The sequence below is a fragment of the Canis lupus genome, chromosome 9 (genome assembly GCF_003254725.2).
Source record: "Canis lupus dingo isolate Sandy chromosome 9, ASM325472v2, whole genome shotgun sequence".
NCBI classification, from domain to species: Eukaryota; Metazoa; Chordata; class Mammalia; order Carnivora; family Canidae; genus Canis; species Canis lupus.
The window spans coordinates 62137029-62158056 of NC_064251.1; the positions used below are offsets into that span (position 1 = coordinate 62137029).

The following is a 21028-nucleotide window of genomic DNA, read 5'->3' on the forward strand; positions in this document are numbered from 1 at the left end:
TCCGCCGGATCCAGACATCGGCCCCCCACGAACAAGGCCGGGGCGCTGGGTCTCCCCCCGCTGGGCAGTCACAGCACATCCCGGGCGCCCCCCGAGGAGATGGGAACAGAGGCCGAGAGCACACAGGTGACTCCCTCCACTGCCTCCTGCTGCAGAAGTCACGCACTCCCCAGGTCAGAACCTTCCACGGCCCCCCACGTCCAGGCAACGAGCCTTGGCCAAGGCTCCTCGAGGCTCTGACCATTCCGCCCAACCCTTCCCCAGCCTCACTTGCTTCCCCTCCTTGTCACCCCTCTTTGCCCTACTCCCAGAAGGGTCTGCCCTGCCAAAGGCCATCCTTCTAGGGCCCGAATCCTCTAGCCTTCCCTGACCATCCTGGCCCTCGGTGGTCTCTCTCCCCCTCCTCCTGTGTGATCCGGAACAGCATTTATCTCGCAAATTATTCAAACAACTGAGCTTCATTCTCTCAAGTACAGAAGGGGAAACTGAGGCCCTGACAAGGAATGCTGATTGGCCTCAGTCACACAGAAATGGCAGAGGCAAGTGGTCTCAGCCCGCAGCTCCCAACACAGGCGGGGCCTTACAGGTGTGCTTGAGGGAGAGTCCGCTGCGGGTGCCAAGATGATCTGGAAGTTCTCTAGAACAGCTGGGAAGGTGGGGCCCTGGGGGGGTGGGGGCGGAGCAGTCTCGGCAGAACTCCAGCCCGGGTTTTGCACCTCACAGAGGCCCCCCTCCCTGGCTCCCTGGCTCGGGGGAGGGCCCCCAGGCCTGGGGGAAGCCTGGATCCCAGCTGGAAGCCAGGCGCCTTCCCCGGCCAGTGGGGAGGGGCAAGAGGAGGATTGCGCCTCCTAACCAGACCTGGGTTGTCGGAAGAAGCCCACTGGCCCCTCTCCCCACGGTGAGTCTCTGGGGCAGATGGAAAACCACAAGGCCTGCAAGGACTCTGTGAGCCTCCTTTGGGTGAAGCTGTTGCTCTAGCACATTCCCAAAAGCAAACACTGCCCAGGAGCCTCCCCCGCAAGTACAGAGGGGGGTGGGGGGAGGGGAAGTACCCAGTCCCTCAGTCCTAGGCCAGCTGTGGGCCTTCTCAGCAGGTAGCCTGCCTGGCCCAGCCTCCTCTCTCAGGTGGGCCCCTGCTGCCTGGCCCTTCGGTGCTGGTGGGTAGAAGGCTCCCTGGAAGTCCAGCTCAGGGTGGGGGCAACAGTCCTGTCACCAGAGCCTGGAGTTCATCAGACCCAGTTTCCTCCCCAAAGCAGGAGTGCCCGGATAAGCTAGCTTCTGGCCTTCCCTTGAGGGGACAAGACATTCCCTGCCAACAAGGTGTCAGTGGCTGAGACAAGTGGTCTGGACCTGGCACTCCCAACTGGCAGATTTGGTTGTATGTATGTAGAGGGAGGAGAGAAGTAACCAGGAGCTCAGAACCTCATCCTAAATACAGCTGGGCTCCAAAGGTCTGGAATAGTCTATCTGTTTATGCTCGGGCTTCTCAAGTTCTTTCAAGTGCCTCGGTTTCCCTGCCTACAAGGAGAAGCCATGGACCCCAACCTACTGACTTTGTGGAGGGAGGGTCAGTTATTGAAGACGAAGAAGCATCTGCGTTCCCACCCTTGGGATGGGGTGGACATTGCCAACCGGTCCCGATACCCAAGCTGAACATTTCCACAAGCCTCAGGAGGGTCCGGAGGAGGAACCAGCTGGGGTACAGCACGTCGGGGGTGCAGGGCAGGAGCTAGAAGACAGGGGGCCTGAGCTCCCTGCTCCTTCTCCTGTCCCAGGACCCCCAGGGCCGCAGGCAGACAAAGGCTGCTCCGTGCACACCCTGGCAGAGCATCTGGAATCAATCCCGCTGTGGAGCAAGCCACTCACCCCCTCTTCACTGCCCCTGCGGCTCCCTCCCTTTAAACAGGAGCAGCCTTCTTTCTGGAGGCCACCTAGATTAGAGGCGAGGCGGGCCCTTGAAAACACCCTCCCCACCACCATTTCCTGTGATGTCCCCCACAAGGGGAAGCCCTCTGCCATTACTCTGATCTGTGAGCTGTGAGCTGCGGCCCCGCATGGCTGGCAGTCTGTCCGGTGGTCTGTTCTTCCACTTCTCTCTTGACTGCAGAGGGACTCCTGAATAGCTCTCACCTCCCCAACCTGCAGCTTTGGGTTGGGGTCAAGGCTGCTGCTTCCACATCCCTGAGTCTCCAGATCACCCAGGCCATTAAACACATATATTTCTGAGTTCCCCCAAGACGCTTGATCCCATTGTTCCAGATGGGGCCTGGGAATCTGCATGGTTAGTAAGTGCAGGTAGGGGACAGGATGGCTAAATCACATCTGACCCCCCACCACTTTCACCTGCCCTTAAAAGCCTCCAAAAGTGAACTCAGAAAGTTCTGGGGGGGGGGGGACTCTATCTTAAAGCAGCCACATCCCTTGCAACCCTGCTGAGGCCAGCCCCTTATCTATCTGCTCCCCAGAGGCTCCCTGCTCATTCCCACCTTGTTGCCCTGTTGGTGAGGTGGCTGTCATGAAGCTCTTCCTTCTGCATCTGGCGAACTCCTCCTTATCCCTCAGGACCCAGCACAAACATCACCCCATTAAAGCAATCTGAGCCCCATTGAGAGACCCTCCCCACCCCCATCACACCCCAGGAGTTGAGTTGTATCATGAGGACACAGGAGAAGACCAAGGAGAAATGGACCCAAAGAATCTATCCCTAGGCAGAGAACCATCTGCATGTAGGTGTCAGAAGAATTACGCCCTGCTGGGAAGAGAGGGTGGGAGGCCTTAGAGCTGGACCGTAAATCCAGGTAAAGCACAGGCCCGGCCCCAGGGGAGGGGATAGGTCAGGAGGGGCACCAGTGCAGGGTTAGGGGGCCAGCCTGGTACAGTCTCCCAGCCTCCTGGGGTGTTAGGTTTAAAGTCAGTGAGGGAGAAACCAAAATGCATATTGTCACAATTACCCCTGAGAAGTCTTAAATTGCCCATCAAGGACAATTTTTCCTCCAGCGTTAGGACAGAGGTGAGCACAAGGCAGAATGGCATGGCCTTTACTGTGGGGTCATTTTGTGCGAGAGGAAAACAAGAGCAAGAAGAAGCATTCATCTAGCATTAGATTCCATCCAGGAAGGACAGATAGATGCTCACACCCGGAGGGGATCACAGAAGTCCACGACTTTCCACAGAGGCGGGCTCTAAGATTGGCCTGGAAAGATTTGTCTGATGAAGTTTGGATTTATTAATGATACGCTGGGTGACCCACTGGGTGACCAGCATTTACTGTGTGCTAGACCCAATCTTCAGCACGCGATGCACAGTATCCCATTAAATTTCACAATAATCTTAAGAGGCCGATAGTTATCACCTTCATTTTATAGAAAATAGTGGTGGCACAGAGAGGGTAAGCGAGTTCCCTGTTATGCAGCTTGCACTAGGAATCAGGATTTGAACCCAGGCAAGCTGGAAAAAGCAAAGTTCTTAAGCTTGAGCAGGACTTAATGCAGAGATGGAGGAGGGGCAACAGCCTGGAACTTTCCAGAAAAGCCAGCTTTGACAAGGAACAGGAGAAGGTGAGGGGGGGTTAGGAGTCCTGACCGGGGAAACACTGGAACCCATGCCAGCCCCACACAATGGGTGTCTGGAGGGCTCAGACCTGTCAGATTTCCTGTCGGGACCAGAGTAGGCAGCTGTGACCAGGGGAAGTCCCCAGCCAGGCAGCCCTGCACACATCCGCCTCCCAGGCCATCCTCAACCTTGGACTGGCTGAAGCCCTGGGCAGGGGTGTGGGTGGGGGTGCCATGGAGGGCGCCAGTGGTTAGGGTCATGGGCCTTGGCCTGGAGAGGTGGCCTGTGACGGCTTCCAGCATCTGGTGTGCGTCCAGAAGCAAGGTTAGACCAGGAGCAGGACCTCATCCTACCGTGGGGGCTCTCCCCACATGGTGGAAGGTGCAAACAAGCCCTGCCAGGTCACACTGGAGGCCCAGCCAGGTGTCTGCCACCTCCACTCCCCCTCAGTCTTCCTCCCGAAAGTCATCAATAAACTTATTGACATCCTTCACAGAAAGTGGCTCCGTCAGGGCCATACTGATCCCAGGTTTAGATGGCTCTGCCCCACTCAACATAGGTGGACCTGCGGGACTGGGCAAGTGTGGATATTTGAACACACACACACACACAGAGATCCTTGGGGAGCGTAGTTTCTAACTAAAATCACCTGAAGTGGACTGAGAGTGAGCCTTGGGAGACACTAGGGCCCTAACAGGGGCAGAAGGCCAGTCAGCAGGGTCACTGTGCTTCTTTGGGTGCTGTGTGACTTAGAGGAAGCCTCTTGATGTCTCTGGGCCTCAGGTTCCCACATGCTAAATAGAGATGAGACCAGCCCACCTCCATAGGATTCCATCAGGATGGAGAAATTTCCCCCAGTCTTGGGTGTTCCCTCCCATCTTCCAGAAGCCCAGGGAAGATGTAGTTCCTTCGTACTTGTCAACAGTCTGTCAGGAAATCCTGGAATGTCGGAGCTAGAAGGACCCTGCAGAGGAGGTGATAGAAGCGGAGAAGCCGAAACCCCACAGACAGAACAGCCACTTGCCCACTTGCCCCGAGGATGCAACCTAATTCATCACAAGCCCCGATCTGGCATCAATTCCCCAATCATCAGGGGTCTGACTGCCCCACATGGCCAGGGTAGAGCAGAGTCATTCCCTGTAGACAGAAGAGAGGGGCCAAGACAGGTCATGACTCATGCGACGTCACACACGAGTGCTGGGGGCACAGCCACCTCAGGATGTGGACAGAACGGCCAAGACCCCCTTTCCCCTTTGACTCCTTGGGTCGCTCCCCCCCCCCGCCCGAGAACGCCCACCATCTTCTGCCCACAGGTCCCCCCAGGCTTTACTGCAGACCGGCTGCCACCGGAAGCTCAGGGCTCCAATCCCGGGCCAGGCCCAGCCCTCCCTCCTCACCCCCACCCCGGCAGCCAGCACTCCAACCCAGATGGTCGGGCCTGAGGCAGCTCTCTCCCTGTGCTTCCTCTCCCTGCCCTGACCCAGAAATGCTGCCAAGCTCCAGGTGGGCCCCTGCCCCTCCTTCTCCAGGCCCGGGCCTGGGGCTGAGGCTCCGGGTCTCTGGGCTTCTTCCTCCCCTTCCAGTTGACGGGCCCAGACAGCTCCACACCCACTGGGTAACCAGAGGGGGTGGCATATGGTCCCAGTGTGAGGTCAGAAAGCCCCCTCCCTTCCCAGCAGGCCTGCCTGGTCATCTGTGAACCACTTCATGGCTGGCACTGGCCTGGGTTCCGGTCGGGAAGGGCCTTGCTCAATCCTTGCAGATCCCACAGAGGAGGACAGATGAACAGGCTCAGTAGCCAGCTCCTAGGGAGCTCCCACGTAAGTGGGGTGCTGAACGAGTACAGGATTGGGGTAAGGAACCAGCACCTCCTGGCTCTGTGACCCTAGATCAGTGCTGTCATCTCCCCGTGTGTTCAGCTCCTCCACCCTGGAGTGGGTTAATGGTCCTTGCACTTTGTGAGGTTACACAAGATCAAATAGCATAGGGATTGAAACCCCTGTGTATAAACCGACACCTGCCCCTCTGGGCTATTTCTTTCCTCACACATCTGGGAGTTCTCTAGCAGCTTTCTTGGGAAACCGCTGGATAAAACAGTCATAGACTCACTTGGATATCTTTCCAATCCTTGAGCATGCCAAGTGTGGTCCCACCCCAGGGCCTTTGCATGTGTTGTGCTGGCTCACACACTAACGCCAGATCTTCAGATGGCCAGCTCCTTCTGTCATTCAGGCCCTGGCTCAAGTATCACACCCTCAGATAAGGTGGCCACCTTATCTCAAGAGTCTCTGCCCCAATCCCCACAACTTGTCCCATCCCCCTCTTTTATTTTCTTCAATCTCTTGCTTCCTAAAACTAAATCTGTGTATTCACTCGCTCACTCGTTGTCTTCCCCTAAACTGTAGGAAGGGCAGGGGCCTCACCTGTCTTGTTACAGCCAAGTCTCCATTGCACAGAAGCCCGGCGTCCCATTACCGCTGGGTGGATGAGGTGAATAGAGGGAGCTGGGCTCAAAGCCCCTATTCTTTCCTCAAGAAGGGCAGCTATGGGATCAGAGGCAAGTCACTTCACCTCTCTGGGCCAGGCTCTCCTCCATGTGACATGCAGACAGCGCGCTACAGAGTCTCCTTTCAGATCGCAGCCCGGAACCATCAGAGGCCAGGCCGTAAGTCCTGACGACCCTGGAGCTGGCACAGAATAAATGGATGGACGAATACGAGCCTTTTGTCTGCAGTGTGTCTCTGAGCAAGTCCCCTCCCACTTGTAGCCCCCAGGCCACCCCAGCTCCCCTCCCTGAAAAAGAGTCGACGCAGGTGGGCCCGGGTGGGCCCTTGGGCACTGGCACTCAGAGCTTCTGAGCCCAGCCTGGAACCTAAATGGGAAGCACAGCCAGCGTTAGAGGAGGGTCAGGCTGGGCCAGAGCTGGCATCCCAGGGACCCCACCCAGCCCAGAGCTGGTATCCCGGGGCCACACAGGTCAGAGTTAAGTGCAGCTTCTGTACCCTGTCACCCCTCAACCCTTGAGAGCAAAACAATACTGGCCCTGCCCCCACCCTGGGAACAGCATTTGGTCTGGAAATTCCACCAAAGGGAGGAGGAAGGGCTGGGGCCCTAGAATTTCTGTGCCTGTTCAAACAGGAAGTAGCTAAAAGTTTGGGGCCAAGGAAAACAAGTTCAGGGGCGTCCTAGAAATCAGCAGTCCCCTTGACTGGTCCTGGCCCCTCTCACAGGTGGGGCTTTCCTCCTGTTAATGATTAACATAGACAGATGGTGTGAGAAAGGGGGATGGTCCAAGACCACAGGCAAAGGCCCAAAAGGAAGCAAAATTCACCCAGTCTCATCTGGAATACCTTTGATGATGGGGAGCTCACTACCAAACTGCCCCCTCCACTTGTAGAAAGTCTACAGGTGGGACGCCTAGTGGCTCAGTCGGTTAAGCATCTGCCTTTGGCTCAGGTCATGATCCTGGGGTCCTGCTTCTTCCTCTCCCTCTGTTCCTGCTTCTCTCGCTTATTCTATCTTAAATAAAATGTTTAAAAAATAAAAGAAAAAGAAACTCAACCAGTGACAGGGCCTTCCCACAACTAGGAACTGCGGAAGGCCATCAGGGTTCCAGTGGTCAGCCCACCCATGACCCAGGGCTAAGAGGGCTTGGGACTTGCCCAGGGTCACTTGGATGTCCCCAGGTCCTCCCTCAGTTCCCAGGAGCAGAGGAAGCTATTACAGCCACAGTCAGGAGGAGCCAGTAGGAGAGCTCAAACTCCAGCCCCACCTCCACATCCCTCTTGGCTAAAATGCCTAGGTTAGGGTGTGGGGGCTGACCTCTGGCTGACGTTTATTAGAAAGCCCAGAGGACACTGGGAAGAGGGGGACCTGGGTTACAAAGGCCCCTCTGCAGCCTGTCTGACCCACAGCCCCTCTCTTTTTCCCAGCAGCCTCTGCCTCAGAAGCTGCAAGAGGGCTTCAGAACTTTCTAGACCCGCTTTCTCTACCCTTGTGTTTCTTACATCCCCCTGTTGTCCCTCTCTCCCAGCCAGCCCCCTAACACGGGCTCTCATGCACACACAGACCTGTCTTCCCACTGAGGCCCACATCTCCCCTGACCCAGAAGGTTCCTTCCAGGTCTCACCAGCCCCGGGGCCCACAGAGCAGCCTGGAGCCCTCAGGAGGGGCCATGGTGCTGCTCCCTATTGGGCTGTAGAACCATAGGACACAGTCCTTGGCCCTAATAACACCATAGGGAGGGCTATATCCCTCTCTAGATCCCCAGGGTTGAATGGCATAGGGTGCCAGTCTGCTGAGTGACTGGGACTGGCCATCCCACCCTCTCTGGGCCCCTGTGCCCACTGGAGCAAAGGGGATTGTGCAGAACCAAGAACACTTCAGTCCTGTGGAGAGCAAGTTAAAATGCAGATGCCCAAGCCCGCCAGGATGAGTCTGCTTGAGCCAGCCAGGGAAGAGCCCAGGAGTCCGCCTTCTTCTTTTTTTTTTTTTTAAGATAGATTTATTTATTTATTTATTTATTTATTTATTTATTTATTTATTTATGATAGACAGAGAGAGAGAGAGAGAGAGGCACAGAGACACAGGAGGAGGGAGAAGCAGGCTCCATGCACCGGGAGCCCGACGCAGGACTCGATCCCGGGTCTCCAGGATCACGCCCTGGGCCAAAGGCAGGCGCCAAACCGCTGAGCCACCAGGGATCCCGAGGAGTCGGCCTTCTTAACCAGGGTGTGAGTGAGTCCACCCTGGACACACTGGGCCCATCTCCATCTTCTCTCTCTCTCTCTCCCTGGCTCTACGTGGGTTCTGGGACTCCAGGCCCCAACAATGTCACAAGCTCTTCCCAAACTGCAGCCTGTCTCCTGTCCCTTTCTCGGCACCTCGTGTGTGGCAAGCGGGCAGGGATTCCGAGTCTTACGGTACAGATGAGAGAAACGAAGGCTCAAGAATGGAGAACAGCAAAGTTTGCCCACAGTCCTCATGTCTCAGAGAAGCCCCTGGCTTCCACCTCCCTCCCCAGCTCCCCGACTGGCCTTCTCTGTCCCGGCCTGTGACATCATCAGGTCCTGGGCTGATTAAAATATCCCCTTACAGCTCCAGTAGGCCTCGTGTCCCTTTACAGGCCTGGGGGGTACACAGTCCCCTCTGAGGCGACACTGCCTGCTTGGCGCTGTATTCTGGCCACTCTCAGGAGCTGGACTCTTGCCGGCACCACAGAGATTAGAGCAAATCTTCACCTGAAGTGTTTGCAGAGACCAGCCCGGAGAAACCGAGGCCCAGAGAGGGGACTGTGCCCAAGTTCACATGGGACCCAGTTACTAACCCCAAAACAGAGCTTACTCTCTGTCAAGCAGTGTTAAATCAGTGAGTCCGTACACTGCCCTTAAGAGGCAGACACTATTATTCTCCCATTTTACAGGCACATAAAGGTGATTGTTGCAGACAGAGGACTCGACCTCACGTAGTCTGGCTCCTAATGGTGACCCACTACTGCCACAAACGGTTTCCCTCTCCAGTCATTGGGTAATTTTATAATTTTATAAAAGGGTGTCCTGTGGCAATGAGGCACGGCGCTTGGCTTCTACTCCCAGCCCTCAGGGGTGGTCACCGGGTGCCGCCCCGGCCCCTGACCTCACTTCTCGCCACGGCCTACACCTGCCCCTTCCTCAGCTACACTGGTCTCCAGCCCCCACCCCCCACTCCTCTCCTTCATGTCTCTGCTCCCACTGTTGCCACTCAGGGGACACAGGTAGGCTTCCTAGACTCTGAGCCTTTCTGCGAAGCAGGCTATCACTAGCTCCAAAGACGTGAGTCCGTCCGCCTCTCCCTGCTCTCATTACTCAAATCCAGGTCACCACTGACTCTAGCTTTGGAAACACCCACGGCCACTGACAAATCCTCCCAAATCCTCCTCGGGCTGATTTTTCACAAAGCAGCCCTATGTCCCAGCCACCCTGGCCTTGCCTTTGGCCACCCTTTCCAGCTCCTTTCTCCACCCTGACTCCCTTGAGGCACCTGGCCCACTCCTGCTCACCCTTCCTTGCCGCCCCAATCTCACTGCTTCCCCACAAAGTCCTGCTCCCACCGTTTTCTCCTGGCGCCCTGCACCTTTTCTCGAGGGAACCCTCTGCGCTGTGCAGTGATATCTATATTGTGGTGATCCATCTCACATTTGCCTCTCCTGGCATGCTGCCCTCCCCAAGGATCAGGTCCTGCCTGCCTGGCTCACATCAGAAACCCAGTGCCGGGCCCGGTGCTATCACATGGCTGCTGCCAATCAAGAGGGTGAGGGTGTCATGGTTGTGAATTGGGGAAACACCACACACATGAAAGCGCATAGGGGCCCCCAGACCTCTGGGCCTCTCGGCACCAGAGGCAGAATGGGGCCAAATGCCCTCTGCTCCCAGCCCAAACAAGTCACAGCTCAGGACTTACTCATTTCTCTTCCACACAGGTTTTGATGCTTTCATTCTGTAATTCATAGGCCCTCCAATAAATTTCCCCCATTATCTTTCATATGCAGCATGCTGCCTTTCTGCCAGTTCATAATACATTTGGCTTACTGACCTCTCCCTAGAGAAATCGAAGGCCTGGCTTGAACTCAGGAGCAGACCCATGAGGCCACGTGGGATTCCAAGGGCTCATTGCAAACCCAAACCTCGAGCAGGTCTGAGCCTCACAGGACTAACTAAGCAGGTCCCCAAATCCCCTTCCGCCCTCCCTCTGGAGGGACTCCTGGCAGAGACAACGTAGACTGAGTTGTCCTGTGCCCACTGGGGCCCTGGTGGCCAGTTTTCAGGCTGGGCTGCAGAATCTAGCGCTCTCCCCAACCAGCCTCAATGGTTTCCAAACACTCCACAGACATGATCTTAACCTACCTCTCTAATTCCCCGAGAAAGGCAGGAACTCATCAGACCCTCTCACAGTGGAAGAAACGTCTCTGAAATACAGGAGATTGCGCCACCCTGCTCACCCCACTGGGTACTTGCCAGGTTCAGGTGCAGCCAGCAGAGATTTCTGAGGGTAGCCTCTGTGCCGGGCACCGTGCCAAGTGCTTGGCTAGAGTGTCTCTCGTGACGACCTTTAAAGGCTGAAGACACTATAAGCCCATTTTACAGATAGCGAAGTCAAGCCTCAGAGGGAAGCCACTTCCCTAGGTTTGCACAGGAAGCAAATGGCAATGATCCAGAGGAAGTACTACCAAAGTGAAGGATGATAAAGGTCTAAAGGCTATAGGGAGCACACAGCTCAAGGCAGAGCTACTCACTCAAAACAAAACAAATCAAAAAACAAAAAACAAAAAAAAGCGACAGGGATGCAGGGAGAGTTGAGCACTTTAGGGGTTGTAATCCCACCACCTGGGGGAGGGCTCAGCTGTGGGACCAAGGGCAAATCCCCTTAACCTCTTAGGGCCTCCTCTCCCCACTCTGTAGAATATGAATACTGCCTGCCCAGGATTATCACAGCACTTGCATGAGGCAACATGCTGGAAGCTGCCTTATAAACTGTCCAGTCCGGGGCCGAGTCATTTCTGCGTGTTAGAACAGTGAAATAAGACATCATGCAAAGACCTGCAGGGAGCCTCTGTGCTGCTCTGCGCTCTTTGATGGCTAGCTCTGAACCGTGCTGGGGTCTGGACAGAAGACCCGGGCTCACTCCGGAACCAGGCACCTCACCCCGAGGCTTGGGAGCAACCAGGCGGCCCTCCTGCTCCTGGGTGCACAGATCCCCGTGGGGCATCAAGTGGAGGGCCTTCCAGGCTGGCCTGGGCTGGGTCCCCTCTCCCCTACCTGCGGCCTTCGCCACTCGGTCTGCTGCTCTGCTCCAGCACCTGAAAGTTTCTGCCCCTGCTTTATAGTTTCCGTGCCAACTACCACTCTTCCTCCAATTGTTTTCCTCTCAATAACTTTGCCATCTTAACAGGCAAGTCTCTCTCTTCTTTATGCTAAAAGGAGCATAAAAGCCGGTTAGGGCAAGAGGTCTGGCCAGGAGAATGAGGACGGAGAAGGGACCTCTAGGGTGCAGCCAGGGGCTGGTGCAGCCTCGTTCTATCCCCCCAAGACCCCTGGGCCTGGGACTGCCCCCAGGGCCCTCCAAGGCAGCTTCTCCCAATGGGATTCTCCTGCTCAGAGTGCCTGCCGGGTCCTGCAGGAGTGGCTCAGGCTGGGGAGTCAAGACTTCGAGAGCTGGCTGGATCCAAACGTACCCGCCTCTGTCTTATCTTCACCCACCAGTGCCCTGTGTTCAGACGGCGTCCGATCTCCCTGCCCCACACTCTCTGCTTTGTGGCGTCCTGCCTTTCCCAAGGCCTGGCTGCAAGGCAGCCCGCAGGAGGTCCCCGCTGATGCCACCCCCACCCCATCCGAACTCCCCACTCCTCCACTGCATTTGTTCATCTGCCACCCGACCTTCCTTGCCACAGGCAGAGCCAATGTCCTCCTCACTCCATGTCCAAGCAGGTCCATAGGAGGCCACAGAGTCCTGGGGCTCCAGCCGGGGTTCTACCACCAGCTGGCTGCCACTGCCGCTGCCGGCTCTCCACAAATTTGCTCCAGGACTCTGTCTTCCCCATGGTCAAGTAAGAATGGCACTCACTTCCTCCAGGGCTGTCGGAGACTGAAATGAGTTTGCAAGTCTGAGAGAGCTTGGAAAATTCTGAAGTGCAGTGGGGAGTCCAGGATTATTTTTAGGCGCCATCCAATGAATAGCCTGAAGGCCTCCTTGACCCCATAGGTCTCATGGCTCTCTTTCTCCACCTGCTGACCTCCTGAGGCATCGACTGCCCGCATCAGGCCAGCTCCACCTGGAGTCTGGGGCCACCAGCTTCCCTGATACACACCGACACCCACACCCTCACCCACCCACCCACACACACACACACACACACACCCACGGCTCCTGATACATGGGGGGGGGGGCCGTGGCCCAGCCAGCACCTGATGTTGGCTGAGGTGGCTGAGGATACCTGTGAGGCCCGAGTCAGCGGGGAGCAGCCCAGGCCACGTGGGGGTGGCCAGCGGGGAGGAATAGCTTCCTCCTAGCCCATGGAGACTGGGGCTGGGGCTGGGGCTGGGGCTGGGGCCAGAGGCACCCACTGGGCTGTCCATTGCCTTCTCCTGTTCCACCGAGACCCATCCCCCTCCCTTTATGGTCCGGTGGGCTACCCAGGAACACCTCCCCAATGTGCTCTTCCCAGAGGAAGAAAGGTCTCTCCTTCCTCCACACCAGGGCCTCCCTCCTTTCTCTCCTGCTGACAGTGAACTTCACCCCCACTGCCTGCCCAGCCTCAGACCGACACGTCACCCCTTCCAAAACGCTCACAGAGGCTGCACCTGCCCAGGCTTGTGCTAGGACAGGGCTGGTTTCCACGTGCAAGGGGATGCCTGGGGCCATGGCAGCTCCTGTGTACACTTGAGGGCCATTTCGCTTCCCTCCAAAGACCTGCGGAATCAGAAGTCTTGACACAGGCTCAGAGAAAAACGAATCAAGACTTGTGAAATGTCGGAACCAAGTGACTGAAGACAGGGTCAGCCACGGCCTGCCAGGGACTCCGTCCTGGGCCTGCCCTTCTGTCCCCCACTCTGCTCCTGGGTCGAGAGGCTGGGATTCCCACAGCTGGCATTGGGAATAAGAGGCACTTCTCAGGAGTCAGCATGTGAAAACCCATGCAAACACCAGCACAGTCCTGTGAGGGACACTGTCTGAGCCCAAGAGGGTGCAAACAGTCCCTGTTCTCAGGGAGCCGACAGTCTGGTAGGAAACACGAATTCCCACGGGGACCCACCAATAAGGGCTCAAGGCAGAGGAAGCATAAGGAAGGAAGCATAATCCTGACTGGCAGGGCAGGCAGAGATCAAGGAAGGCTTCATAGAGGAGGTGGCATCTAGGCCAGGACTCTGAGTAGGATTCTAATAGGTAGAGGACATTAGGAAAGGAAGGGGACCCCCTGAGGCTTCACAGAAGCTCGGGAACCACACAGAGACTTAACTCGACTTCCCTTTTTCCAAATGCCACGTGGCTAGGCCATGGTGAGGGTTCAGGTCTAGAGGCTATCGGCCCCGTGTCCAATCAGTTGGGCCTCTCAGGCCAGGCGGGTGATAAATGCCCCAAAATGGCCCAGCAAGAGGCACTTGCCAGCCTGGCTCCTGACACCAGAGCCTGGGGCAATGTCTGTTCTGGTCACTGCCGTCACAGGACAGTAGCCCCAGAGTGCCAACGGGAGACAGAGCCTGCCAGGTCTTAAAAGCCTTAAAGAAAAGAGTCTCCTGGAGTTCCCTGAGTAGCCCGTTCCAGGATTTCACACCACCCCATGGTCAGCCAGGAAGTTCTTCCCCCTATCTAACCCACATCTCTCTTGCTGAAATGTACACCCACTTTGCTCTGGAGACAGAGAAGTAACAAAGCACAGAAGCTAAAAGGCCTCACCCGAGCTCTGTTTGCATCTGAGGTGGGAGTGGGGGTGGGTCAGTGGGCACAGACACCACCCCCACCCCCTGGCTCTGACAAGAGCAGACAAGGCCCCCTTTGTGTGTATGATTAATTTATAGGCCTGGGGAGGACAGAGCTAGCTAGCAGGAATGTCCTCTCTGGGCCTTGGAGGCTTCCCTGACCCAATTTAGAAGCTACGTTTATTGTGTTGTTCATGTCAAACCTTCCCAATGAGGTCTCTATTCCCAGCGTGCTCATGAATTTTCCAGGGGTTTAATAGCGTACAATCTGAGAACGATTTATTAAGAAGATTAAACCCCCCAAATATGCTTCTTCATGCACTACAAAACACAACAAATTTATTCTCCAGTGTCGGTGGGCTCCCACTGCCCTAAGCAGACAATCACTCAGCACAGCTGAGGGTGGAAGCCCTTGCCCTGGGGAGGCAGGGAAGCCTCCTTGCCGGGGGTGGCAGTGCCTGGCAGGGGTCCCAGGGGGAATGCAGGAGCATGCATGTTGGAAGACCCTGCCCTGGCCCCTCGCCCACCTTGTCCCTGGCACCCCGGCTCCACGAGGGCTCCTGGACGCTGCGTGCAGGACGCTGGTCTAGCCTCTTCCTGCTTTAGGACTTGGAATCAAAGAGAGCTCCCAAGGTCATCTCTCTGGGCACCCTCTCATTCTCCACACCTCCCAGTACCGGGAATTCCTGGAGGGGAAGGCCTGGGTCTGATGTGGCCAGTGGTGTTGGTAAGAGACATGGGTTTTGCTTGACTCTTTCTGTGGAGTCGAGGTAGCTATACTTGAGGGGCCAGAGGAAGCCCTGCTGAGAGAAAGCCAGGTTGGGGAGGTGACATCAGGGAGGAGACAGCCCTGCCACAGCCCTCGGGACAGGGGGAAGACAGCAGTGCCCAGGGCCCAAGCAGGGAGGGTCTGATCTCCGACGCTGGTGCTGGTCTGAGATTGGCGACTGGCTTCTCTCCCTGAAGGCCCTCCCATCCAATGGGTCCTCAGAACCATCTGTTTTCTTACTGGTGATAAAAACTGTCAGGATGCAGCACCTGGGTGGCTCAGCGGTTGAGTGTCTGCCTTTGGCTCAGGTCCCCGAGATCGAGCCCCACATCGGGTTCCCCGCATGGAGCCTGCTTCTCCCTCTGCCTGTGTCTCTGCCTTCTCTGTGTCTCTCATGAATAAATAAATAAAACTATAAAAAAAAAAAAACAAAGAACTGTCATGGCTAGGGCATGTCCACCGCTTCCTCCGTGCTAGGCACCACGCTGAGCTTTAAACACATCATCCTCTGTCATACCCACGCCACCCTGCCAGGGAGGCTGTTATCATCACAGGGCTCGGCTGAGGGAGTGAAACCTTCCGAGCGTAATCCACATACCAAGGCCATGCAGCCAACAACCTACGGGACCAGGATTCAATGCTGGTGGTCAGGCTCTAGTGCCTGACGTCTCAGGGCCCTCCCACCCCACCTAATCCCACAGCTGGGACAACTCTTGCTCCTACCTCCCCAATGCCCCTCCGTTTGGGCTCACTTTAGGCCTTCCCGTCTCCTACCAGAAGCCTGCCCTGTCTCGCAGTCTCATCGATGGCTCAGCCTGCCACCCCATCCTCTCCAGCCCTTCCTCCACCCAGCAGCCAGAGCAACTATCCCAGAGCCCAGATCTGATCACCTCACTCAGCTGCTAAAACCCTTGCCAGTCTCCTGGCCAACAGCCCAGGGTGCGAGCTTCTTTTTTTCTTTTTCTTTCTTTTTTTTTTTTTTTTTTTTTTTAAGATTCTATCTATTTATTCACAAGAGACACACAGAGAGAGGCAGAGACACAGGCAGAGGGAGAAGTAGGCTCCATGCAGGGAACCCGATGTGGGACTCGATTCCGTTACCCCGGGATCACAACCTGAGCCAAAAGCAGGTGCTCAACTGCTGAGCCACCCAGGAGTCCTGCAAGCTCCTTCGCCTAGCTCCCACTCCCCTCCTCCCCCTCGGTGCTCCCTTCCACCACCTCCTCCATATTCACCACCTTTGCCCCAGCCTTCCCATCCGCATTGCCATGCCTTTGCTCACGCTGCTCCCTTTGCCTGACATGCTTTCCCTGTACCTCTTATTCCAAGACTCTCAAGGCCCAAATCCAAAGCCATTTTCTGCATGAAGCCATCCCAGGATCAGGACTCTACAGCAGAAATGGCTGCTCCCTCCTAGCAGGGAAGTCTTTCCTCCCCTGCCCCAACCCCCAACAAGCCCAGGAGCTCCTGGGGGGCAGGGTCTCCTTCCTCTAGAAGCTCTTTCCTGGGAGCTCTGCATACAGCTGGGCATGGGGATTCGGCTGGCTTGATGCAGATGTGGTCTACTTGACAACATGACACCTTGGCCTTGTGAGTGAGGGGAGGCCAGAGGGCCCTGAGTGCCCAGTCCATGAGCCCTTTTTGGGGGGCCATGGATCCCCATGGAGAAAGGCCTAAGACTCCCTTCTTGGAAAAATGTTTTTAGATGCATAAAGTAAAATACCAAGGATTACAAAGGAAACCAATTACATTGTAATATACTGATCAAACTATTATAAAAACATTTATAACAACATGTGAGTTTTATTAATGCTTTAAATAACAAGATCTAGTTCTAATAACTACTGTTATTTTGGTTTTTTTTTAAACAAATTTTTTTTAAGATTTATTTATTTATTTATTCATTCAGAGAGAGCGAGAGAGAGGCAGAGACACAGGCAGAGGGAGAAGCAGGCTCCATGCAGGGAACCCGACGTGGGACTCGATCCCGGGTCTCCAGGATCACACCCCGGGCTGCAGGCGGTGCTAAACCGCTGCGCCACCGGGGCTGCCCACTACTGTTATTTTGAAGTATGAACAAATGTGTTATCTCAAGACACCCACAAAACTATACGATGATGTGATCGTGATGTGTCTCTGATTTCTAGGATTTCTATGAAATCACAGAAGGGCTAATGCCCCTGTAATTTATCACCTACATTTGCAATTGGAAGAATTATACTTTGTAACTGTAAACAGAGGTCAGAGAAAATAACGGTGGGTTTTTTTTTTTTCCTGTCCACATTCTTGGATTCCACCCAGAGACTCCTGGAGTTCCTGGTTAAGAACCCCTGGCTTAGAGGGGAAACAATAGGGTTTGTCCTGGAGCCCAGATTCTGGCTGTGTGCTGCCTGGCATGTCTCTGACCTTCTCAGAGCCCCATCTCTACCCACCTACCTCGGTATGACCATGGAGGAACCAGGGCCCAAACCCATGGCCTAGTTGTTCGGGCTTATCCCAAATCCCTTTAGGGCGTTAGGCTTCACAGAGGCCCCTTGGAGCTGCTGTGCCCCAGACAGCCCAGCTCAGGCCCTCAAGGCCCCTGGCTGCCTCCCAGGAAATGTGTTTAATGTCTCGAAAGACCAGGGCTGACAGGTGATAAATCTCCAAGGAAGGCTGGAGTGGGCTCACACTGTCTGCCCGGCGCCTACCCATCCACCCTGCTACCCACCACCACCCTCTCAGGATAAAAGCACCATTAATTACCCAGGAAAAAAGGGCACCGTGAGGATGCGCCCAAAGGCTGCTCAGAAATCATCTCTGGCCATATTTTCTGAGTGTAGCGCCAAGCCTAGGGGCCGACTGTCAACCCCTCCCTGCCCTCTGTCACCGGCAAGCTGGGATCTCCTCCTTCTGGGACCACCCCACTCCCAGGGCCACCTTTTACCCTGGGTCTTGCCCCCAGAGACCCCTGACCTATCCACTGTCCATGAATAGATTGCTTTTTGTAGACAGGGCCCCCAGTTAGTGCTCCCCAAGTGGGGGTGGGACCCAAGAGGGAAAGGAAGTCAACCTGTCACCTCTGTTGCCTTCACCAGCAGAAGTCCCTCACCAAGTCCTATGGACTCCACTAGGGAGGTGTCTCTGGCCTCACCTAGACCCCACTGCCAACTCTAGTCCTTACCCCATTCCCAGGAGATTGAGTCACCTGCATGGTAGCCCCTACCAGGTACTTCGTGCAAGTCTGTGCCAACAACTGTCCGGGCAGGAGGTCAGCCCTGTCAGTATCCCATTTATAGCCATGGTAACAGGCTCAGAGAGGTTAAGTGATTAGCCTAAGGAGCACAGCTAGAAACACAGAGCCAAGGTTTGAGACCAGACTGGCTCCAAATCTCCCCATTAGCAGCTTTTCAGCCTCCATGTGGTCCCCTCTGCAGCCACAGGTGTCCAGAGAGTCTCCCTAAAGGAGGTTTTTAAGGCCCCTCCCTCCCTTTCCCGGCTCCGCTCAGGGCTCCCTCAGAGACTTGTCTCCAAATCCGACTGGTCCTGGTCTCGCTTCCTCCAGGAAGGCTTCCCTGACTACCCACTCTCTGTGAAAGTCTTCCAGTGCCTCCCAGGGCTTGGCAGAAGCTGCCAAGGGATGGCCACTAGCACTGCCTGTGGGTAGGGCTAAGTGAGTCTTTTTCTTTGTCACCTCTATCACCACACCCTCAGCCAAACACAGACACCCAACGGGGGCTCTTCCAGGAGGAAAAATGAGGAAAACCATGCTGGCAGATGAATGAGTGAGCCATGGCTCATGCCAACCCTCCACCAGAGGGAGGTCGGTCCATAGGCAGGCAGGGGGCAGCTGCTCTAGGACCATCGGGATGGGGCCCAGCCCACTGCCAACCAGGACGGTGAAGGGGGGCTAGGGGCTAACTCTGAAGCCACTCTGAGCAGAGGAGAGCCTTGGGCTGGAGAGACAAAGTCAGCAGATGCGCTGGACCCACAGTCATTCTCAAAGAATCCACTGAGGAGCCAGACCTGTTTTCAAAGCCAAGGCAGCACCACGACTTCTGCTCCAGGCTCACGGCAGGAATAACAGCGGTGCCATTCCCGGCCACAAGCACTCTGCTAGGAAACGTGCTCACCCCGGACGGAGGGCACCGGAGCCTGACAGCCGCAGAGATCTCCCGTGGCAGAGAGAAACGGGGTGGCGGTCCATGCTCCGACTGGGGAAACCTTCCGAAGATACCTCGGCGAGGAAAGCAAGTTGCCAAATGACAAACGATCGTCTAAACACGGTCCAACGGCCTCACATATCTGCTCCGGGTACACGTGTGTATGTGAGAGCGTGAAAGAGCGTGAAAGAGCATGAAAGAGCATGAAAGAGCGTGAAAGAGCATGAAAGAGACCCCCGCCCCAGCTCCTGCCTGGGTCCCACCCAAGGAACACACCCGAACTCTACCGCAGCGCTTGATGCCCGGGAAGATGACGGGGAAACCAACTCTCACCCACACGGAGGGCAGGACTCCTGACGCCGCCACCTCTGTGGAGGGCAATTCAGCAAAGTGTATCAAAAGTGAAGATCCACAAAATGTCCATTTTAAATTGATATATTTTCCTTCTACATCCCATCCCTCAGATTAACTCTCACAAGCACGTGAGAACAGATGTACGGGGATGTTTCTGCGCCCGTTTGTGGCAGGAAAAAAAACCACCGTAAACAGCCCCCATGTCCATCGCTGAGGACCTGGCTGAATCACAGGCCCTTCCGAAAATGGGATCCCGCGTGACTGTCCTGCAGCGGGAGGTGGACACGTGTGGACCGATGCTCTGTGATACAAGGATGGAGGGTACGTGGGACACCCCCTGGACGGCAGGCTGGTAGAAGCATGCAAGAGAACAGGTTCTTGCATATTCTTCAAAAAAAAAAAAAAAACCAGTAGTTATTCTGGGGAGTGTGTGTGTACGCGTGTGTTGGAGGGGGCAAGAAAGGGGAGAGGCTTAGTCTTCATTCTATATCTTTCCACACTGCTTTCGTGTTAAGTCACAGAGTGTGCTGTTTTTACGTATTATAATGCAGATCCTGGTGCGTACGGATGTTGATGGCAGAGGAGGCTTCGTTTGGCAGGGAAGGGGGAGTCTATGGGAAAGCTCTGTACTTCCCACTCACGTTTGCTGGGAACCTAAAACTGCTCTCAGAAATAAAATCCATTAAAAAGGAGAGAGAGGGAGAAAGAAAGGAGAACGGAGGAAATGCCTTTGGAAATGAAAAATTGCAGCACCCCCAAAGTCCGCACCACTCCTGGTGAACTTCCCTGTGCCTTCATCGCTTTTGGGTGAGTCCTAGGTCCAAGCCTACTCTCAGTGGCAAGGTGCAGAAAGTGGGGGCCACCGGGCTGCAGCTCATGCCACTGGGGAGCCCTCTGATATCCCAGCCCTAGGCCTCCGCTCACACCCTCCCGTCTGATTGGGACGTCCCCGCACCTCCACTGTTCAGACACCATCCTCTCTGACAGCACATTCCAGGTACCCTCACCCTCTGAAACACAGACTCTCTGAGGACACTCTACGTCCTAAATATCTCTCTGTAGCCGCCAGCATTGGCCAGTGCCTGGCATAGGGCAAGAGCTCACTCAACATGTGCCAAGTCCACGGATGCCCTACTGAACACGTTAACATTTCTAACAGCCCCAAAGCTCTGTCCGCACATCTCTCTGGGGCCACTCATTTTGCCTTAAATTATGATTCCGCCAACCCTTAGCAGCACTGAGCTCCTCAGAGGGGCTCCTGGGCCCACACCCCAATGCGAGCCCGGGCCCTGTAGCTCCCCAAGCTCAGGAATTGGGAAAGCAAATGCCAGCATGAGCCAGGAAGGGGAGCAAAGGAGCCAAGCAGGCGGGGCCAGCCTAGATGGAGCAGGCACACGGCAGCCCATGGTGGTGCTACTGGAAGGCAGGTCCAGGATGGACAGATGATCCAGTTTCAAAGCAGCTACTGGATTTTAATGTAAAACTCCTGACTTAGGGCCACCTGGATGGCTCAGGCAGAAAAAGAACACGTGGTTCTGGATCTCAGGGTTCTGAGTTCGAGCCCCACGTTGGGTGTAGAGATTACATAAATAAATAAAACTTTAAACACAAAAAAACAAACCAAAAAAACTCCTCCAGACTTAAATGTAGGCAACTAATTCACATCCAAAAACACACACACCATACGATTCATAACAAATAGGGCTATAGGCCAGAATCCGGAATCTGTCTAGCCACCCTACCTCTGGTAGCCTCAGGGA

General features: G+C 55.4%; 1 protein-coding gene and 1 long non-coding RNA gene across 4 annotated transcripts in view; one reads left to right on the forward strand and one right to left on the reverse strand.

The window, feature by feature from the left end:
* The window catches only part of LOC112677149 (DAB2 interacting protein), a 189572-nt gene that overhangs the window by 124161 nt on the left and 44383 nt on the right, over positions 1-21028 (reverse strand). The gene's annotated exons all lie outside the window — the stretch shown is intronic.
* Positions 5110-6268, forward strand: LOC112677152 (uncharacterized). The gene is made up of 2 exons (XR_003146849.3): positions 5110-5405; positions 5958-6268. It is a non-coding gene; the product is annotated as an uncharacterized LOC112677152 (long non-coding RNA).